Genomic DNA, 9,807 nt, shown 5'->3' with positions numbered 1-9,807 from the left:
CCTATACATTCATTCAGGAGAGAATGCCGACCAATTACCATTTTTCTGGCACTGTCTCCTTCATGGATCGCTGTGCCAACAAATTCACATGATTTTTCTTTAAACAAGCGTCCAAAATTCCAGGTCTCTAAAGACTCTGTAATACTATAGGCAGCTTTCACAGTAGTACAACTACGTCTTGGAACATCTCCCCGCACTCATTTGCAGACCAACATTGAATGACAGAAATCAGGCTGACAGAGAGGAATCAAATATTTCTGGAACACAGACTTTAATTAGAACTATTAATAGAAAACATTCATTCAGGCTCGGGGCTCTGACAAATTAAAGAAGATAAAAATAGACAGAAATCAAATAGATTAGGATAGATAGATAAGAAATAAACTATTTACCAATCATTACAGAGAGAATATAAACTGGCCCCATACCTGGAGGTACTACAAGACCCCAAAGATAGAAAAAATCCTGAGCCGGTACAGACTGAGCGCCCACAGCCTGGAAATTGAATCAGGGCGGCATGGACAGACCTACAAGCCCAGGGAGAGTAGACTGTGCCACCGTTGTGACCAGGGGGCCCTGGAAGATGAGGTCCACTTCCTTCTACAGTGCCCCAAGTACTCAGCACTGAGGGACACTCACTTCCAGAGATTCTCTGCTCTCATCCCAGACTTCACCTTATATAGAAGAGACGAGGGGACTCCACATTGTACTGGGAGAAGAGGTGCCGACGGTGAAAATATCTGCACAATATGTCACAGAATGTCACCGACTGAGAAGAACCTGAGAGATCCCGGACTTATAAATCCCCAACATGGACTCACCCCCATCCCCCTTTATATTACTCCTTACCCCTGATAATGTACATAAATAACGAGAGAGAGAGAGAACAAGAAAGAGAGCGAACAAGAAAGAGAGCGAGAAAGAGAGAACAAGAAAGAGAGTGAGAAAGAGAAAATAGATAAGAGAAGGAACGATATACAGAGATATAGATACTGTAGATTTACAGAGGATATAGACTAAGGCAGACAGATAAAAATGTTTATGTTAAATAATATTACTCTCTACGGTCTCGGCTAATATACCTATCACTTAGTGATATGATTACTACATTGCAATATTATAAAACACATCATAAACTATCAAAGGTGTCATAAAACAAATCAAAGTGAACAAAACTTTCTGAAGCTATCAGCAGTAATCAAAGAAAGGTAAACAAATGATAAAAATACAATTAGGGATTGTGTCAGAGAACACACATACCTTGTCCTTGTGCAGAGAATGCCTAAACTGCTGCAAACACCAAACCAGTCGATCTAGAAGAAGCTGTTCTGCAGATGGTGCAAATTTTTCAGAAGAAACGAGGAGGGAGGCATTTTTAAGCAGATCCCTCCCCAATTTAATTCTGAATGGGTAAAAGCTTGTCTATATGCCGCTTTTACCACTCGGCTAAAATCCATTTCAAAGTGGATATTAGGTGGGAGGAGGAAAATATCAATGCAGCTACAAGAATAATGCCTAATGCCTATCGTACATCCTGAGTCTGCATCTTTGTGTCAGTATGACGGCGTGTAGGATCTCTCTATGGAAGTAATGCAAAGTGACACCGCTGACAGATACAAGCGCCACAAAGAGAATGTCAATCAGATGTCTTTGCACCCAAATCGACAATATGTAGCCGCAGATCAAGACGTCCGTTGTGAATGAAGGACGTCAGGCCTGCGGTTGGGAATTATGCAAGGCGGACTCTGTTAATACAGTTGGCTGCGTGTGGTGACCAAGTCAGGGAGGAAAGTAAACTGCATTAATGAGGTCTATACATCGGGCACAGTTCCAGACTGTCTTAAAGGATAATGGCAATTTGGACAAATGGAGGCATTAGTAATCCACCATAGGACAGGAAACAGTCTTGTCATATAAAGTTATGATCTATTTGCTCAAGAAGCCATCTTTGAAGTGGCACTGCGGGCTCATTTATGCCCCTGCAATGGTCACCTCTGGGTCACGGTAGAAGTCAATTTCGCCAACATATTTCACTAAGGAGCCTTATGCCAAGGGGAGGGAATACCCGTACAGTTTACTATAAGCAGGGTAAACCAGTCTCATTGAAGCTGTGTGCTCTCTCCCCTACCCTGCAGAACCTCTAACAGAAGATGACCATATGTCATAATTCTCTACAGATCAGGGGTCAGAGCGCGCAACCTCATCTCCTGCATGCTAAAGTTGGCCATACACATCACCATCGGACTGTACAATTTCCTCTGGATCATGAGCTCATTTCTTGGCCAAAGAGCAAAACGGAGATCTGCCCGAGACCTGTTCACCTTGTTGCTTGTGCTGGTGGATTAACAGGACCTTTCAGTTTTGGCTTTTTATTGCAACATATTGGGGTGACGCAACCCATGAAAATGTTCATTACACTCTCAAAATTTGGATGAATTCCTGATGAGCCATTACAAGCAACAACAGTATCATTAATCCTAAAAAGTTCCCTTATTTTATGGTAAAAGCCATCCAAGAGCTCCATGAGCTCTATAAAAAAAGTGACTTTGCCTAGGCTGAGATGATGTAATCAGTCTGCTGCAGGCAGGAGAGAGCATTTCCTCAGTCAATTCTCCAGTGATCGGATTGCAGCAAATCTGAAAGTGAGAGGATGCAGCAGGGGCAGATCAGTGTCAAGTATTAAGCCGCTTGCACACGGGCGGTCCGATCAGGTCCCCCTGTCAGTTTGGATCGGATGCCCAATGCTAGTCCGTGGGCAGCCAGGTGCAAATGGAGTGGCGTCTTTATATATCCAGTTTTCGCTGACTCTGGCCAGGTCTGAAAAAACAAGCGGATCAGAGATCAGTTTCACCGGCCTTATCGTACCGGATCAGGGGTAATCTGATGTAACGGACACATGTCTGTTTATATCCGATTCCCCATAGAGCGACATGGGGTCCAGCAGTTTTAGTTCTTTCCTGCATTGCAAGATCGAGCAAAAGACTGGACGCAGCGTCATACGATTCAATGCATATTTCTCCGATCAGGAGGGGATCTGTGCAGAAATCACATCCTGATCAGCCTGTGTGAAAGGGGCCTCAATGAGCACAGCCAAAAGCTGCACAGACCCCGGGATTTACAAAAATGACTCCATCAATCCAGAGAGAAAAGCAGAAGAGAGCACTGACAGGCAGATCATGGTAGGTAATAATTACATGCTAGTCTTACACGTACACGGAACTTAGCATCCATAAACTGACCATGAAAATAGATAGCGGATAATAAATTCACTTTATATGAGCGACTCCACCTTTTACTGGCTTTAAATTAACATTATACACTGAGATCCATGCACAGTAACAGAGTGGATCTGTTGGGATGAATGCACAAATGTAATATGTGATCGTATCTGACAATAGAGGTCAAGGAGATACCAAAAGTGAATGTGTAGCAGAAGGGAGGTAACTTATTGGCTCTTTAAACATACAGTAACAGTATAGTGTATCCTGCTAAGTGTATCATGGCGACCTGAGCTCATAGGAAGAAGGTTGAACCATGCTGATCAACAGACTGAGGACATCTAAATGCCATAAAAAAGGTGGATTGAAGATGGATATGTTTCTAATCTTTTAAAGCGGACCTTTACCCATATCTTTAAATTAACAACAAACACACCTTTAGAAATGTTTAGTAAGGACAATCTAATAACATATATTTCTAGATAATTGCCGGTGTTCTATCAAAAGCTCCAACTCATCGAGATCTCCAACTACCTCACTTCCGGTGCTCAGAAAGACTGGAACTCTGTACAGTTGCGGTACGCATGCGCGCATAGCGTTTTCAGAATACTAGTCGAGTTTGCCAGCTGCTGAATATTATTAAAATGCAGCTGTACAGATCTCCAACAGTCTTTGTGTTTTGCAGTCTAACGCTGCCAGGTCGAAATTTCCAACTTGCAAGTACCCAGCAGTGAGGTAGTTGGAGCTTTCGACGAGTTGGAGCTTTCGATAGAACACCAGCTTTGTATTCATTGCATACCTTATTTCTCTTTTATTCCCCATCTTCGGACAGTGGCCAGGTTTACTAATGGCACATTACTAGCTCTCCTATTACTTCCTGAAAATCTGGCACATGTGACTAGGACATGTGACCACGCACATCATTTCAGGGGACGAAATGCCTTTCACCGAGATGAGATTTCCCAGCAATGCTCTGCTGATGTAAACTTCCCGTGAAGCATTGCTTTGGCAAACTGAAGTCGTTTTGCCCTTTTCAAACCCAGAAGTGAATGCTCTGCAAGTGTAAGCATTTCAAAACCACAGCATTTTACACATGTCTATGTTATTATTAATCGTCATACATAGAGGGATGCATTGGTAGAATTTGATTTGTGAGTGTAAAGGTCCGCTTTAATGGGCTATTTTATTTTTTATTGAAATTCTGCTTAGAAAATGTGATAGCGTAGGAAGGGCCCTGTGTTTATTGCCATCTATGAGCTCCCTGTATCAGGTGCGTCCGAGCAGCACAGAGGTAACCCACTGGCAGGAAGCAGCCGGAAGGGTCCGAAGGCAAAGGTAACAAGGGGGAAATCCCAAGAGGTAGTCGAGGGTAATCCGTGGTCGAGGCAGGCAGCAGAGGGTCAGAGACGATAGGCGGTCCAAGGTCGGTACACGGGAGGTCAGCAGAGGGTTCAGGAAACAGGCAACAAGGCACATAGGAGGGGAGCTTCGTATGTCACACCATGAGGTGGAATAACTCAGCAATAAGCCAGAGCTCAGGCCAGGTTTTTATAGCCAGGGGAGTTAGGACCACCCCCCGGTCACCGAGGCAACCAGGAGGCGCACCCGCACCCCAGGCACCATGAGTTCTGCCAAGCTGAAGGGAAACCCGTGCCCTGCCCGTGGTCCCCGAGCAGGGGCAACACCCCCTGCTTCCTGACACCCTGCATTTCCTGCCCTGGTGACCACTATCACTGGGAAGGTGAAACCCCCTGAACATGGCCACGGGAAAATATGTGACAGATTTGAACCCTTTCTCATTTAATCCAAACAAACAAACAAACAAATTGTCGTGAACAAGTCCTGAGTAATTGGTGCCACACCCCTGATAGGTCGATAGAAAAAATGTATGAAGATGGGGCTTTTGAGGCACCAGGTGACAGATCCAAGAGATTACAACATGCTTGATAACAAAATATCTTAAAGATTTAAGATTTTTTTTGTTCTCAAGGATTTTGTAATCTCTTGGATCTGTCACCTGGTGCCTCAAAAACCCCATCTTCATACATTTTTTCTATCATCCAAACAAACAAAACATAAAAATATCTGGAGATCTGGTGTGAAATCCAACAGATCTGCGGCAGCTGTGCGGTTTTGTAGGTGGTTTCCCTCAACACCGTTGAGCGTGCTAATACATTTCCATTTCAATTAGGCTTTCACTCAGTCTACGCTATTAATGTCAGGCTCTTCAAACCACTTGACAGTTACCCTTTCACTTTTTTGTCAGGGAACCAAATCAGGAGGTATGAATCAGCGAGGCGAGCGAGCCGGTGATTCTAAAATTGCTGATTCTCAGCTAATTAATTGGTGGCGGGGAGCTGTATATGGTCTACCGCCCGCAGAACACTGTTTATAATTGGAGCTAGACAATCCCACTGACAATTTAAGAGGCTGGAAGTGCTAGTGTCCAAATACACTGCCTGGCCCCCCCCAAAAAAGTCACCAAAAAGATCAGGAGGCCGTAGCAGTTCCACTTATGTGGCACGGTTGAATGTTGGATAGCGGCCTGATGCTATTAGAGAAAGCAGTGTGGTATATCTCCGAATCAACATTGAGATTTGCAGCATCGGCAGATCTATTTGATAGGTGATGCCTGCATACTGTATATCCTTAAAGTGACATTAAAGTAAATTCTATCCGATCATCATCTTCCTTCAAGTAGTTTCCAGCAGTCCCTCCCGCACTGGTGCCGGTCTCTGTTCCAGTGCTGACTGCTGTGTCCCACGGAGTCTGTCTGGCGTACACACTCATGGCTTCATGCATTGACTTCCATTCAGTCTCTCCTCTTCTCCCCGCCAATGATCACCACTGCGCATCCGCCCGCCCAGATCTTCCTGCACGGCGGTTCGGGGAAGCGGAATGCTGTAGACGGGAGCAAGCGGCGGTCACAGAGGTAAGTAATAACCTCTTTGGTAACTTTTTTATTTTTTTAAATGTTTTTGCATATATATCTACTGATTGCTAGCAGTAGATATATGTAAAAAAAATAATAAAAAAAGACTTTAATTCTACTTTAACACCTGTGGAAACATTGGGCATAACACGCTTCACAGCCACTTCTGACACAATCCACAACTTCATAACTGAACAGAATTTCTGTGCATTTCTGTGCATTTTACTCATCGATCAGATCCCATCTACCTTTATTTTGATTACATTATGTGCATGATCTGACACGTTTGCATTTATATGCATCCGCGTCCTTAAAGCTGAACTCTTGGAAAACAAAAACTCCCCCTGCAGTGGGGCTGCCCCTGTACCTCAAGAGTTCAAATGGTGGTTTAGCTCTAGGGTACATTGGAAAAGGACTTTTATTTATCCGATTCCCCGCTCCTGCAGGCTGCCTCCGGGCTGCAAGACTTGTAGTGATGATGGGAGAGTCAGGCCACTGCGTAAAGTCTTCTCCAGCACATCCCAAAGATTCTAAATGGGGTTAAGGTCTGGACTCTGTGGTGGCCAATCCATGTGTGACAATGATGTCTCGATGTCTCATGCTCCCTGAACCACTCTTTCACAATCTGAGCCCGAGGAATCCTGGCATTGTCATCTTGGAATATGCCCAATGTGCCGTCAGGGAAGAAGAAATCCATTGATGGAAAAACCTGGTCATTCAGTATATTCAGGTGGGCAGCTGACCTCATTTTGTCGGCACATAGGTTTCTGACCAACTTAGACAACCCACAGATCATTAACACTGCCGACAATCCGGGTGGTAGCTTTGTTTTTGGCCTGACGGTGTACACTTTAAGGCTGTAAAACTAGACTGTAATATTTTTGTTATTCATAGAAAAGCAACCTGTTAAAATAATGCAGTGAAAATACAGAAAAGTAAATGGATCAAACCAGCCAGAACTAAATGCAGTCCAATCGATGATTGCACTATATGGGGACTAAAGAGTCCTTTCTTTCTCATCCCAATTGAAATTTTTGCTCGAGTATAAAATCATACAACATCAAACATTACTTCCACTCCATGATGTACATGAAAACAAGGGCTATACATTAATGGTTGGTCAATGGGCAAAGACTCCTGGTGTTCTACAATGATTAGTATAGTGACCAACTAAGTTAAACTCTCAAAAATTTTTCAATAATGAATCAACATCTGGATCAAACAAATATACATCGTCCAGCAAAGTATTTCTTTACATTTTTGCCCAAACACTTACATTATGATTCAGAACAGCTGACTCCAATTCTTGGTTTTTCCTGTTGAGTACAAGATGACAAGAGACAGAGGACTCTCCCATCTACTAGCTTGAAGAAAGGAGCAGTGGGGAGAAGGAGAGTGTCTTGCCTAGCTGTGCCTGTGTGTTTGTGGAGACACACACAACTTACTAGCACACACAAAAGGTGGCTCCATAGGACCCCAGGAGGGAAAGGAACCACCCTACAACAGGATATCAGGGCCAGTGCTTAGGGGACCAGCTGATTCCGCAGGAAGCTACGACCTTTAAACATCAAGGAGCAGCATCCATTGTAAGTGCGATCTCACATTCCACCGCTGTAAAACTGGGCGGGATTACCTTAAAATGTGTGACCACGTGACCGGTCACACATTCCAACGTAGTCCTATACTTTGAAAGAACACAGGCCCTATGAAAGGGACACAAAATTATTAAAAAGTCCCATTACCAATGAGACTGCACGCATTTGATCTGCCTGATTTTCCAATGAAGGTCCTTCTTCCACGGTCGGTCATGCACGCTATCCATCTAGAACCACACACAGGCCAATCTTCAATCTCGTCTGAGAGGGTTATTCACAAAGCTGCCGAAGGGAGCCGAGTGAATAACCGACCTGAAGTGAAGTGAGCCGAAGTGCAGATGGAGTTCGAATCAGCCGATCCAACATCTGGATCGGCTGAGCCAAAGCTCCGGCACCTCACTCGGTCTTCTAGCAGGTCCTGGCCAATTAACAACTGGGCCACGACGTCACAGCCGGATCTGCAATGTTGTCATTGTTTAATGACAGGTAACCAGGGGACGCTGATCTGTCATTGCAACTGGGTGGAGCCAGCCGTGAGATCACAGCTGGCTTCGCCCAGCTGTCAGTTGCAAGGCTTTCGGCCGGCTAATGGCCGGCCATTCCTCCCTGCTTCGGGTGTCACTTCGGCTCAGTCGAGCCGAAGCAAATGCCTTCGGCTCGGCTGAGCTGCTCAGCCAGCTTCGGGAGCTGTACGGGCTATAGTGGATAGCCCGTACAGCAGCCCTTCAGTTCTACTGAACCGAAGGGGTCCTGGGGCCTGGATCCTTTGGCTAGCTTTGTGAATAACCCTCTAAATCTCTAGTCATTCAAACAGATTTTGTTTTCGGAAAGGTCACCAAATCATTTAGCAGTTCCTTCAATTTAGGATGTGCTTGGCTATAAGAAAACTCCAGTGACTGCGCTCCCCCAATGTGTTAATATAATTGCGCACTTAGTAAAAAAAAAGAAAAGTGCCATTAAGTTTTGAAACGTCAGCAAAGCTATTTTCCCTCCTGGGAGCACCTGGAGAGAAAGCAGACGAAATGGTAATACGTCACCCCGTCTATTACCAAGCAGACTTGTTTACTTAAAAAACAAACAAACAGTCTGGACTCCGCAAAAGTATTTACTTATGCGCTTGTTAGACGTAAAGCGGAACGTCGTGCAGATGCTTAAAAAGACAAATGAAGGCAGTTCCGCAGTAATTAGTACATCATTAAATGTGTAAGTACCTGCATTTTCCTTTAATCAGCATCTTGAAATCCCCCTGTATTGCAAAGCTCAGACTGGGGGAGATAGAAGCAGCAAAAGGAGTGTGCTGATAGGAGGAAAAAGCAGACTAACAAAGAAATAAGCTCATCAGTCTGCCGCTTCTCCTTCCACTGTCCAGTCACAGGCTAGGGGAGGGATAAGACCTAAATGTTACCTAACTAAGGTCGGGAGGAACATGGGACTTCAGTATTGCCACACAGGGCTGTGCTGTTGCAGAGCTGTGTAAATCTCAGGCTGGATGGACAGAATTTCCTTGAAAAGTGAGGGGAAACCACTCATAGGGATTTATCACATATGTCCCACTCCTAATAACCATATTAATGTAAAAGTTTGTAAGCTTACTTATCGAAGATGCGCATAGGATGTACTTCCATCAATGCACTGACACAAGTTCATTCAGCCCTTTGAATATGCACTGCCTTCAGAACTACAATTTTACATTTAGCCCTGCTTCAGGCAAGCAGGACTAAATGTATAGCAGAGGAGCCGTTTTGTACGAGTGATTTCACCCACTGAAATCACTTGTATGCAGCCTGCTTGTTAGTTCTCGACCCCCCTCCATGGAAAGGCAGTTCAGGATGGAGAGCAGAGCAGTCACATGTGCTCCATCTTCTATATTGGAGGGCTGGCTCATAAAAAGAGCCTGTCACCTCCCAATGCTATCACACAGGGGCTTGTTAGCCCCGTGTGGCAGAAATAAAGTTAAGTGAAAAAAAAAGTTAAACTAATAAAATAAAAATGGGAAATAAAAGATTGATAAAAAGAAAAAAAACAAAAAAAGAAAATGTAGTAAATAAATAAAAATGGGAAC

The sequence above is a fragment of the Nanorana parkeri genome, unplaced genomic scaffold (genome assembly GCF_000935625.1).
Source record: "Nanorana parkeri isolate BGI_ZX_2015 unplaced genomic scaffold, ASM93562v1 scaffold5, whole genome shotgun sequence".
In the NCBI taxonomy this organism is placed as follows: Eukaryota; Metazoa; Chordata; class Amphibia; order Anura; family Dicroglossidae; genus Nanorana; species Nanorana parkeri.
This window is presented reverse-complemented; position numbering follows the sequence as displayed.